Source organism: Sphaerodactylus townsendi, linkage group LG08 (assembly GCF_021028975.2).
Source record: "Sphaerodactylus townsendi isolate TG3544 linkage group LG08, MPM_Stown_v2.3, whole genome shotgun sequence".
Taxonomy (NCBI): domain Eukaryota; kingdom Metazoa; phylum Chordata; class Lepidosauria; order Squamata; family Sphaerodactylidae; genus Sphaerodactylus; species Sphaerodactylus townsendi.
In genome coordinates this window covers 82,894,205-82,907,931 of record NC_059432.1, presented here as the reverse complement: position 1 = coordinate 82,907,931, position 13,727 = coordinate 82,894,205, and the positions used below count along the sequence as shown (strand labels likewise).

The following is a 13,727-nucleotide window of genomic DNA, read 5'->3' as shown; positions in this document are numbered from 1 at the left end:
GATCCCTGCAACATTTTAAAAAGTGACAGGGCAACTGCTCTTAAGAATATTTTCTTGATCTGTTATTTTAACAGCTTGAGGATGGTCTCCAGTGTTTTTATTTTTATTTTATTAGACTTGATATCTTGCTCTTTCTTGGTTCAAAGGCCAGGCTCAGAACAGCTATCAATATCCACTACGTAAACAATAAAATCATCTATAAAACAATTTAAAAACATATAGCACTAAAATTCCATAATTGTCTAAGACTCTTATAAATGAGACCAATATTTTTCAATTTAATTAATGTTGCCAATTAAAACATTTAAAGTTATAATTCCCTCTCCCTTCTGGACCACATCAGGGGAAGAACAGGTGGATTGGGAGGACAGCTAGTTGGAAAACAGTTGCTGCCTCAACCATTGGCCTGGTGGAATACCTCTGTCTTACAGGCCCTCCAGAACTGAGCTAAGTCCCACAGGGTTCTGGTCTCAGCTGACAAGAGAGTTCCACCAGGCCAGGGCCAGAGTAGAAAACGCTCTGGCCCTGGTTGAGACCAGCCAGATATTTTTGGAGCCAGGGACCACCAGGAGGCCACTTCTAGAGGAACATAATGCCCTCTGGGAGTGGCACTGGGAGAGGCAGTCCTGTAGTTATGACGGTCCCAGACCACTCAATGCCTTCAAGGTCAACACCAAAATCTTCAACATGACGCGGAATTTAACTGGTAACCAATGCGGTTGGTGAAGAACAGACTGAATATGTGCTCTTGTTGGGGTTCCACAAGGACCCTCACTTCTGCATTTTGCACCAGTTGCAGTTTCCGGAGCAGTTTCAAGGTTAGGCCAGCATAGAGTAAGTTACAGTAATCTAGCCTGGGGGTGACTGTTACATGGATCATTGTAGCTAAGTCTGAGGAACAGGTAGGGGGCCAACCGACAGAAAAGTGGAGCATTCATGTTTTAATCGATAAAAATAATGGATTGGGTCCAAAAAATATGAATGGAGCTCCAATGATGGAACAGAGCTTTCCCTACTCTTTCCCCATACTGCAGCCCACCAAGCTCTCAGTGCTGCTTCTGAAGAACAAGGCACTCTCAGGAACAGCGTGAGGGCAGTCTGGCATAAGAGGGGGAATAGGTGAATATCACCCCTCTTCTTCTAATGGTGGAAGAGCCTTAATCTGGAAAAAAATTATAGTTGTATTTGACCCAAAGTTCCTGATAATTAGCCACACCTTCCTTACTATATAAAGTAATTCTGAGTAAAATATCTCAAGGCTTCATTATTACTCAGTTTTGTGTTCTTGGTCCTAATGAGAATGACTGTACCTCTCACAACGGGATGCACCTTCAAATTCTGTGCTATAATTGTTTGCTGGCAGAAACAAGAAGCACCACAGAAACAGTACACTCAGCCCTCTCAGGGATGCAGGGCCTCATGTTACTCCTTCTCTCTCTTGACCTACTTTAGGAAACAACAGTAGTGGCATTGACAAGCTGTGATCAAAAAACTCCCATAGGGGGTGTAGAAAGATCATGGCAGGAATGCAGAAAGAATAGATACAAAAAAGAGGAAGGAGGGATGAACATCTGTGATTCATAATAGAGTGTGAAGCTTCTGGCAAGAAGACATGTCTATAAATGTAAAGCTATTAGGAAAATTACAGGCTAACATTTCTAAACAGCATGATTTTGATGATGAATACGTTTGGCAACAGAAGTAGATGATTCCAGAAGACGTAACCATGGGATAAAGAAATAATAATAATAAAATGTTAATGACAGGAACAAATGTGCAAAAGCAATTCATAAAGGGTTTGTCCTTACAAGTAGAAATTATGCACTGTATACAACTGAAAGGCTCTGTGCCAAAATTGATTTAAAATCTTTAAAAGGATTGAGTTAGTCAGCAGTTCCTAAATAGTTTTGAAATCAGCACATCTGAAAATTTCCAAATCAGGCTACCATATCTTCTTTATTCTGAACCCAGAACTTAATCTGAGCATGATTTACCAAGACTGTCCCATAGCCTATTTCCAAAGCTGGTACTCAGCACTGGACAAGAAACATATATTGGTAAAATGCCTTCAGAAATTGGTTGACTGCATAAGCAATAGGGCAGCATGTAATCTACATGTGATGTCCAGAATCCTTTGCAGTGCTAGAGAACTAATTGGATCAAATGGGTAGCAAAATGTCTTGAACTTTCCTTGAGGGCCTTTTTATATATGTAGAATTAAGGTTTTCTAGGCCAGACTGCTCATTTCTGGGTAGGTGTAATCCCTACCATTTTTTGTTTTTCATGCTTCCAACAATTACTTACCAAAGGCTTCCTATCATTTTGCATGAAGTTAACTATGGTCCAATTACACCCCTGTTGAACTGCTATCCAGCATTCTATATGGGACCACATTTGCAATTTGCAAAAAGCTTCAACTGATTCAGTGTACCAGTTTCAATTTACCAGTTTTTTTTCTCCCTACCAGTTTCCAGTTCCGTTCTAAGCACAATTCAAAATCATTGTTATTATCTATGAAGCTCCACAATTCAAGACCAGGATGCCACTTCCTATAAAAGCCAGCCCACTGATTAACAATACAGGTTGTGCTCTAGGAGGAGATTGAGACAGGGCATTTTCAATTGCAACACCTAAATTGAGGGATTTCTTTCCCATTAAACGTTGCCTGGTGCCAAATTCAAAGTCTTTCAACTGCCACAAAAACATGGGCTGCTTTCACATAGGTGGAAGCAAAAGTCACCCCTGCTGTGCAAGCAGCAGCAAGCAGTGTTGAAATGTGCTAGAATGGCATCCCCCCATCCTATTTCCATTCTCCTTGCACCAACCATCCCCACCCCCTTCCAACTTGTCATGTTGGTGAAGAAACAGTGAACTGATGGCAGTCTTGCCACCCCACCCCACCAGCTGAACTGCAGCTCACAGCTGAGCCCAGCTGAGTTTTTTTAATGAAAACACTTACTAAAGGGAACAGTAAAACTGACCATCACTATTTTAAGGGTGGCACATGGACGTCCCCTCTGGATTAGCTTCAGGCAGAGCTTTCACACAAAGATTCTGCCTGCAGCTGGCATGTGTTTCCCCTATAAATCAGAAAAGGTTTTTCTTTGATCCAGTTTAAAATGGAAAGCTCTGGGAGTCGCAATAGCCGTATTCAGAAGTAGCAATTGTGCGGAAGCTTCTAAAGTGGGGGCAAGCAGTTTACTATGGAGGGAAAAATCCCTACCCAAGGTTTTAAAATCTTCCCCTTCCCTCTGTTTTGTCTGTCATTTCCCATTTTAAAAAAGCATTGTTCATGTTTTTATATAGCCTTACCTTGATGTTTAATTTGATTTGGCTTTACTGTCATCTGTTAAATTTTTAATCCTATTCTACTGCTATTCTTGTTTTATTATGCTGTATTGTTTTATTGAGTTTATTTCCTCATGAAGATTTATATAAAAAGGCAAGATGAAGATGTCTCTAATTAATATGAGGGCTCAACCTAGTTGAAATGTGTCTTTGATAACTACCAGCATTGCAGTTTGAACTTATATAACTATCTTACCTTTCAGCCAAAGATACACTCCTCATATCATTGAGCTGTCCACAGCCCAGCTCCCGAAGCCTAAAAACAGTCAGTCCAACTCTTGGGGCACATCTGCACTATAAGTTAATATTGTCATGCTGCTTTGACAAAGCAGCAAATTTTATTTGCTAATAAGCTGTGGCTGATAAAACACTATACTACATCTGTTTGAATAGTTATTAGAGGCCCCTCTATTAAATACACATGTATATGGCCTGAGTACTTCATAATTACAGAATTAGTAATTCTCAGTAGGCATGTATTCACAAGGGTTGAGTGCTTACCTAATAGGGAAGGTTATTATGGATTTGAACTGGGCTAATGAACCCAATGCTCAAATAGTATAATAATGAGCAGTTATGTAACTCAGACACATTCAAAAATGGAGCAGAATCCTCGAAAAAGAAGTCTCCTTTGTTCTATCCATTGCAACTGTCTTAATGGCACTGAGGTCCACAGAATCAATATCACTTGATGCTGCAGGCTTTAACGTGTACAATAGGTTTAACATGTACAATATGCATCTCAATCACAAAAAATAATTCTGAATTTTAGACATATTTTGATGAGATATGAAGCACGATACCACATTCATTTGAGACTTATCTTGGCATAGCATTGAACAAATGATCTGGAATAACATTTGAAATATCTTGGGTTCTCCTGTTTATATTTTTCCAAACAAGAGCAACATTGTTGCCAGAGGAAGCCTATCATATATCTAACCACTGCTTTTAAAAGCAGCGTCAAAGGCACTAGAAATTTCAAAGAACAAACCAATTGGCTGCTAGTTAAAATAATCCTTAATTAGTTTTGTCAGTTTATTAAGGATAAAAAGTGGCAGGTACATAAAAACCCAGTCAAATCCTTGTACAGTCCATCAAACAAATCATACTACTCCCATATGGTTTATTGTTCAAAATAAAAATATGACTATTTATTGCAACTTTCAATATATGCTTATAGGCTTGTATGATAACAAATCAAGGCAGAATCCTGAAACAATTAACACTACAATTTTCTATTGACCTAAATGGTAACCTAAGCATATGTACATGCACAAGGATTAAATCCTAGTCATGTGCAAAAACAAAACAAATAGAAGACAATAAGAGACTTGGACTGTGTAGGAACATTCCTAACTTTTTGATATTGGTCTTGATGGTTCAAACCTAAATAGAGTTACCTTCTATGGGTGTCTCCTCTTCCTGCTGCCCTTGCAAAGTAGGCCAGCACCCTTGTGAGCTACTCACAGAGTGAAGAAGCACACAGAGGTTAGCAGTTGCCAACAGGCAGACTTTAATGGCAAGCAGCTTACAGCACTCTTGCACACTTTTCATCCGTCCCCTTTCCTATTGCTTCCCCCCCCCCTCTGCCCGTGTCCCTTTTATCCCTCCCAAAAGGGTTTCTCCCCCTCTAGGGGCTCCCTATTTCAGGCTATGAATGATTGGCAGTCTGTCTGTTGAGCCTTGGTGGTTTAAGATTGTCACACACACACACACACACACACACACACACACACACACACACACACACACACCGGACTCTGGGCCCTCCTCCCTGATTGAAGCCTGGTCTGTGCTGTGCCAGCCCCACCCCACTCTGTGGAAATGCTGAAGCCAGCTGGGTTGGGGTTGTTCTGGTCCCACCCTTCTCAATGGAACATCTGAGGTCTGCTTCTGTTGCCCAGGTAATCCAGTCAGTTCCCTGCAGCTTCTCCTGACTTCTGGCTTCCAGGAGGTTCCTGTGCTTGCTCGTAAATCCAGGGGAGGGGTTGCCAGTTGCAGGGTATCCTGTGGTCCCTGGGCAACCATCTGGCCAAGGGAGGGGTGAGGGGAAGACTGCGAAGTGATGAGAGGCATACCCTTTTAGGTCCATTGAAGACAGTGGCTTAAAAGATTTAATTCTGGCAGAAATAAGAAGTTTTACTCAAATTATAACTTTTAACTTTTTATTTGTGTTTCTAAGAACAAATTGGCTTTATTGCATTGATATATAATTACTAAAGAGGTGCTTGATATTGCTGTAAGCAATATCAGGCCCTTTCCACTTCAACTTTGCAGGTTTCAGGTTAAATGTTATTGGGATTTGTTCCAACTAGACTTCAACCTTGAGCAAACTACACACATTAGTTTGATCAAAGGTCAATTACCTGCCAGGTAGATTGTTACTTTCTTTATCATATATTAATACATCTGCTAGTGGTTACACTGGGTAACAAGAATATTATAAACAGACATGTCAGATGTCCGATAGACATTTCTTTGCCTATAACAGTGGAGAGTTGCTGCAAGTTATAATAGGAAGTGATGGGCTAAAGATAAACCAATAGTCCAACTTGGTATAAGGCAGTTTCATATGTATATGTGCATTAATTTTATTCATTTGGTCATTTTTGTGCAAGCCTGGATGAAATTTCCTGTCAACATCTATTGATCATTACAGGTGATACTGAAGAAAACAAATTCTAATTTAGTAACTGTCTCCGTATAGTTTTAGGAAAGAAGCCACATTGATATGGACTCCAAATGAGAAAGGCGGGCAGGGTATGCATGTATGCAAGTATGTATAAATAAATAAATGCCCTGTCAAATTCCATGTCATCTTGGGGATGCCCACTTTAGACACTTGACAGCCAATATATTAATATGCACAGTGGAATATGGAATGTTATTTTGTTATGTTTTAGGAGCACAGGTACTAAAGCTCTACAAAAACAATCGAGGTATTTGAGATTATCCAGCATATGCTAACAATGTTACTTCACTCGAGCCCGTGGCTCTGCATGAATTTTTCATTCCACTCAGTTCCTATCCAACACGATAAGCCTCTGGAAAGATACTGAGGTTAAACAGTGCTAATTTCTTCTCCAATGATCAAACGTGGTAAAGGAAGAAGTTAAAGGGAATTACAACACCACTTTTGAAAGCACAAAAATGTCCCAGTTCTTTCAAAATGACTCAGAAAAACCTTTGATCTTTGGAAATAAAGCAACAGAAAGACACCTGAATTCACTGATGCATACATATATTGTAGAAGAAAAAAGTCTGGGTGTGCCAGTTCTGAATGAAATTGTTGACAGTTATAACAAAAACATCAGTTGAGAAAGTGGGCCACAATGAAGCCACCTTCATCTCCTTTCTGGCAAGGCACTGAAAACTGCTCCAGTGCATTGCAAATAGGCATCAGGAGCAGCATTTATTCAGAGAACTGTGTTTCAGTCTTGATGTAAACAAGCTATTTGCCTTATAACAGATACAATCACTATATTTTTCCTTCAGCCATGTAAAGCTTGGTTTGACATCTATCTCCCCCTCCCTTTCCCCCTTCAGTATCTCTGACAGTGAAGAATGCAACCATAATACCATTTTTGTTACAACATCCTATCTACATAAAGTACACCAAAATTGCAGAACACTTTCTCTTTAATAAGTTTCTCTTTAATAATTAATCAACAACAACAAAAATACATACATTCTCATCCATTATCAACTCTCAGGAAAGCAGTTATGAAAGTGCTCACTAGCAGTTTTGTCCTTAAAAATATTTTGGACAGTTCTTATCCATGTTAGAATTTCTTAGGAAACAACAATGCAAGTTTACTTCAAAAATCATTGGTATGAAAAAGGGGACACATTAAATAAAAAGCAAAACAAGTTTTAAGCTATGTAAACATTAATCTGCTGTTATTAACAGGAACACAAAATGCAAAGCAGATGCCACTTTCCTTCCCCCTCGAAAAAAATACCTGCAAAACAGTGTTCGAAACTGACTCCTTTCACCTGCTTTCTTCTGTTCCTGGGCTGCTGCTACGAGTCAGATCTAACTGCAGCTACCAGGCCAGGCGAGGTTCCAGTAGCTGCTGCAAAGTACAGGACACCGGCAGCCGGCTGGCAATCGCAGCTCTGATGACTGGCAGCCGTGGAAACCAATCGGCTTGCGTTCTCGGAGGCAAAAGGTGGGTTCGGATCTGCACAGGGACTACAGGAGGGGATGTGAGAGCTGTCATTAGAAGGATCAAATTCCAGCGATTGTCAGTGTGAAAAAAATGTAATTGATTCCAGGAAACTTAGAGCTGGGAACTAGGCTACTGCGAGTCTTTAGGGAGGTTGTTTTGCATCTTTAATCTTTCAGTCAACAGGATTTAAAATGCAGAAGGCTGCAATCCGTTATATTCAGGTCCTGGGCAGTATATCATACTAAACTCAGTGGAAATATTAAATGTCAGAGGATATATACGTGGGTCCCGACTGCATATCTGATAGGATTGCACCAATCATCTTCACTGAAATATATACAAGAATGTGAGTTACATCTAATAAATAAATTATGTATAATCCTGGCATTGGAGACTTTGCATTATACCTTTGGTTTATATGGTGTACGTGTTCCAGTACCACATACCGTTTGTTTCAGTTTCACTAGTAGACAGCACCCACTAACCCAGTGATGGGCAACCTTTTGAGCTTGGTGTGTCAAAATTCGCCAAAAAACCGAGCATAACTCGGGTGGTGTGTGTCACTTTGAGAAAAAAACCACAATTTCACGATATTTATAGTTTAAATAACACAAATGTATAATTGTAATATATAACTGTATTTAATAAACCAAAAACTAATTATTTAACTTACCTGCTTAGTGACTTCTTTGTTCGTCTGTCAGTCAGTTTCTTTTGTTGGTCTTGATATTATTTAACTTGTGTTGGGTGCCGTGAACTAAGATAAGTGCGGGGGAGGGGAATTCTTTAACTAACCTGCCTATTAGTGACTTTTTTGTTGCTGAATTTCATTAGCTAAATCTTCAATTGAAGGTTGGTATTTTGTACACTTCAAGCCCAAGCAAGCGCTACTAACTTCATCTGTCAATCTGTTTCTCTGCTGCTTTTCCCCAGCTATCTGCCTCCTTCTCTGTTCTTTCCCTCTCTGCTGTCCATCTCCAGCTTTCTGTCTCCTTCTCAGCTTGTTCTTTCTCTGCTCCTTTCCTCCAGTTCTCTGTCTCCTCACAGGGAAAATCAAGAGAGTCAAAACTGTCCAGGATGCTTGGAGGTTATTTAAAAACACAATAATAAAAGCTCAGCTGGAATGTGTTCCACAGGTTAGAAAAGGCAGCACCCAGTCCAAAAGAAAGCCACCATGGTTAACAAGAGAGGTTGAGGAAATTATCAGAAAAAAGAAAATGTCTTTTAGAAAATGGAAGTCCAGTTTGACTGATGAAGAATATGAGAGGGAACACAAATGGTGGCAAAAGAGAAGCAAGTTAGCTGTAAGGGAGGCAAAAAAGGATTATGAGGAACGCATGGCTGCGAACATCAAGACCAGCAACAAACAGTTCTTCAAGTACATCAAAAGCAGGAAGCCAGCAAGGGAAGCGGTAGGCCAGTTAGATGACAAAGGAACGAAGGGTGTGCTAAAAGATGGCAGGGAGATTGCAGAGAAGCTGAATGAATTCTTTGCATCTGTCTTCACCCAAGAGGAGGTGAGGAACATTCCTGCACCTGAACCAAGCTTCTTAGGAGGCGAATCCGAGGAACTAGCAAAGATAGTGGTAGACAAGGAAGAAGTTCTGGCAGCCATAGATAAACTAAATGTTACCAAATCCCCTGGCCCAGATTGCATTCACCCAAGAGTTCTTAAAGAGCTCAAGCATGAAATTGCTGATCTTCTCACTTTAATATGCAACTTATCCCTGAAATCAGGCTCCATCCCTGAAGACTGGAAGATGGCCAATGTCACACCAATCTTTAAGAAAGGATCTAGGGGGGGACCCGGGAATTACAGGCCAGTCAGTTTGACATCTGTTCCTGGTAAATTAGTAGAATCTATCATTAAAGATAAAATTATAAAACATGTAGAAAAGCAAGACCTGCTGAGAAAGAGTCAGCATGGCTTTTGCAGAGGCAAATCCTGTCTTACAAACTTACTAGAGTTCTTTGAGGGTGTAAACAGGCATGTGGACAGGGGTGAACCGGTGGACATTGTCTACTTGGATTTCCAAAAGGCTTTTGACAAAGTTCCTCACCAGAGACTATTGAGAAAACTCAGCAATGAAGGAATAAGAGGGGAAGTCCTCCTATGGATTAAAAACTGGTTGAGAAACAGGAAACAAAGAGTGGGTGTAAATGGGAAGTTCTCACAATGGAGAGATGTAGGGAGTGGTGTCCCCCAAGGATCCGTTTTGGGACCAGTGCTCTTTAACCTATTCATAAATGACCTGGAAGTAGGGGTGGGTAGCGTGGTGGCCAAGTTTGCAGATGATACCAAATTATGTAGGGTGGTAAGAACCGCAAAGGATTGCGAAGAGCTCCAAGCGGACCTTGATAAAATAGGTGAGTGGGCTCAGAAATGGCAAATGCAGTTCAATGTAGCAAAATGTAAAGTGATGCACATAGGGGCAAAAAATCCAAACTTCACATACACGCTACAGGGGTCAGTGCTATCAGTCACAGACCAGGAAAGGGATTTAGGCGTCTTAGTTGATAGTTCCATGGGAATGTCAACTCAATGCATGGCAGCTGTGAAAAAGGCAAACTCTATGCTGGGGATAATTAGGAAAGGAATTGAGAATAAAACTGCAAAGATTGTCATGCCCTTATATAAAGCAGTGGTGCGACCGCACTTGGAGTACTGTGTCCAGTTCTGGTCGCCGCATCTCAAAAAGGATATTGAGGAGATAGAAAAAGTGCAGAGAAGGGCAACAAGGATGATTGAGGGACTGGAGCACCTTCCCTATGAGGAGAGGCTGCAGCGTTTGGGACTCTTTAGTTTGGAGAGGAGGCGGCTGAGGGGGGATATGATTGAAGTCTATAAAATTATGCATGGGGTAGAAAATGTTGACAGAGAGAAATTTTTCTCTCTTTCTCACAATACTAGAACCAGGGGGCATTCATTGAAAATGCTGGGGGGAAGAATTAGGACTAATAAAAGGAAACACTTCTTCACGCAACGTGCGATTGGTGTTTGGAATATGCTGCCACAGGAGGTGGTGATGGCCACTAACCTGGATAGCTTTAAAAGGGGCTTGGACAGATTTATGGAGGAGAAGTCGATTTATGGCTACCAATCTTGATCCTCCTTGATCTGAGATTGCAAATGCCTTAACAGACCAGGTGATCGGGAGCTACAGCCGCAGAAGGCCATTGCGTTCACATCCTACATGTGAGCTCCCAAAGGCACCTGGTGGGCCACTGCGAGTAGCAGAGAGCTGGACTAGATGGACTTTGGTCTGATCCAGCTGGCTTGTTCTTATGTTCTTATGTTCTCTTTGCCTCTCTGCTGTTGTTCCCCAACTCCCTCCCTCCCTGCTGGCTCCCCCACGTCCTCTCCCACCCATCTCTCCCCTCGCTCTTTCCACCCTCCACCGTTTCCAGCTACTTCCCTCTGGCCGCCTCCTCGCTGGCCCGTCATGCCCCTCTTTAAATCCTCCCCCGCAGCCTTCTGGGGCATCCCTCTTGCTGCCCTCCAGCCTTGCTTCCACAGCTGTGGCGTGTTTTCTCCCCCTTCCCCCATCTTGGTGCCCCGCCCCCGTCGCGCCTGGCCTCCTACCAAAGAGGCCAAGGCCGCAGCTCGCTCCGCGCCTCGTCCCCACAACATCTGACCGGCCTCTACTGAGGCTGGGACCATGACGGGCGCCGCTGCCTGAGCTTGCAGCTGTGCTGCTGCTGCCACCAGGACCCGCAATGGGGTGGTCGGGCCGGCCAGGCTGGGACTGGAGGAGGGGGCCGCCGCCTTGTCAAGTCCAGGGTGGGGCCTCCAAGCTGCCCCCAGACAGGATGAAACTTCCTTCTCGGCATGCAGCCCCATACTTCTCTGTATGTAACCGAATGCGGCCGCGTGTCATCGAAAATGGCTACGCGTGTCAGTGCTGACACACGTGTCATAGGTTCGCCATCACTGCACTAACTGATCCAATGCAGATTTATCTGGCTAACTCAGCCATAAAGTCAATAGAAAAAAATGCTGACATAAACAGTAATTCTGCTGAGGATGCATTTCAAATCCACACCCAATTAGAATTGCCAATTCCAGGTAGGATTTGGTGGTGAAGCCTGAGGAAGCAGGCTTTGCTGATGGCATGGACCTCAGAAGGGTATAATGTAGTGGTCCCCAAAGTGGTGCTTATGGGTGTCAGGGCTGTCACTAACCTGTTTTGTTGCACCTGCCAAGTGCTTTTAGAAAATGGCTGAGGCCAAGTGAGACTTTTGCCCAGCAAAGTTTCAGATAAGCTATTAGAGATTTGATTGAGTATGCAGTTTTTAAAATGTAACTTTGGCAGCAGCTGATACCACAGCACAAGCATCTTTACTGTGTAACTGAAAGTAAGCTGTGGTAGCCATTTTGTGTCAGAATTCCAAATATGCCAACAGGCTCAAAAAGGCAATATAATGCCATAGAGTCCACCCTGCAAAGCAGCCGTTTTCTCCAGTGGAATTTATACCTATAGTCTGCAAATCAACTGTAATCCCAGAAGATATCCAGGAGGCTGGCAGTGGCAACCCTAACCTTGTTCCACAAAGGAGTTTAAAATGCTTTCTTATTGCCTCGCTATATTTATTTTCAAGTTGACAGGCTCAGAGTGTGGGATCTACTTATACCTAATCAACCATCATGTCCCTTGATTTAATTCCTACTTTTGAATAACTGTATTAGCCATAAGGGCTAACACCTGAAATCTCGTGTCTTCTTTTTAATTTACTTCATTTAATACAGTTTACCGCACAATCTTAAGTATGTCTATTCAGAAGTAATACTGTGTCCGATGAGACTTCCTTTTAAGTAAGTGCATAGGATGACAATTTTGTTACCGCGCTGCCTGGTAACTTTTAATAGCTCCAGACCAACCAGCTCTCGGCAGCGCAGGGGAACACAAACGGGACCCGACACAGCGAGTATAGTAAATAATAAAAGATTTTATTGAGATGCTGACCTACGTGTCAGCACCTCCGCACCACGGCAACTGCCCTGCCTAGCAGCTTTACAACATCTTAAATACACTTTCTCCCGTCGGGAGTCCCGGGGAGTACAGGACAGCCTACAACCATTCATTCACAAAATACAATCATACAGCTACAATACATGGGAACCAATCAGAGTCCGATGGGCAGTTCCTTCTTGAATTTCGCGGCTGGAGTAGGGCGAGGCGATGACACAGGTACTGGCGGGAAAAGCACAAGAGTCCTTTTGGTGCTTGGGGTCAGGAAGCGAAACTTAACGATGATGGCACCCTTATCTGCCTGCTGGTGGGATTAGGCAGATTGAGACACTTCTTCCGGGGTCCCTTTTGTCAACGTCCATTCTGGGTTTTACAAATGAAAGGAACGTGTCCAGGTGGAGCAGGGGTGGATTCCTGCCTTGAGCCAAGGAGGTTCCATGCAGACGCAATTACAAAAGATAACTATAATTCCTACTTTCTATCTAGTACAGTCTGTTCCTACCTATCTTATACAGAAACAAAACATTGTTTCATCTTTATTAAAACCAAGACCAGAAGTGGAATAAAATCACTTCTGGCTCCGCTATCAATTTTACCAACACTCATACCACTAATCTCAAAATTGCTTTTTCATTATAATTATTTATATACACCATTTATACCTTTCTTCCCCCCAAAGTGGCCAAATTATTCTTTTTACCTTCACAACAATCCTGTGACTTAACTTATTTAATTTAATGTACAAAATTCATACCTTGCCTTTCTGCCCCACCAGGGCCCCCAAGGTGGCTTACAGTTTAAACCAGCATTGTAAGAACACATCATAAAAACAATTGCAACCAAAATTAAAATACATATTAAAAGCACAGAAAAAAATAGTAATTTAAACATACAGCAGGAAGGAGGGATTGCTGAAGGAAAACCTGACAAAACAAAAATAAATGTTCATCTGATGGAGGAAGGTAATGACACAAGAGGACACAATTATATCCATGAAGAGAGAATTCCATAGTTTTGGTGCCACAGCCAAGAAGGCACTCTCTAAGGTACCATCCACCTACTCTTAGAAGGTGGGGGCACCAGAAGGAAGGCCTCTGATGACCTTAGCAGTTGGGTGAGTTGATGTCAGAAACTTACAGGTGATTTTACTTACAGCCTTGGTGATTTTAATTGTCCTGTTCCATATCTAGAACCTGAAGTCAATTCTCTTTTAAGATAGCTGTGGCCAAGTTTG

The 13,727-nt window shown here is 42.1% G+C and overlaps 1 protein-coding gene across 1 annotated transcript in view; it reads right to left on the bottom strand.

Annotated features, from left to right (window-relative positions):
* Positions 1 to 7,435, bottom strand: part of PLS1 (plastin 1) — a 49,046-nt gene extending 41,611 nt beyond the window's left edge. Inside the window, exon 1 of the mRNA XM_048506720.1 lies at positions 7,314 to 7,435. The gene's annotated coding sequence lies outside the window, so the exon portion shown is untranslated. The remainder of the gene's footprint in view (positions 1 to 7,313) is intronic.
* Positions 7,436 to 13,727: the final 6,292 nt, after the last annotated feature.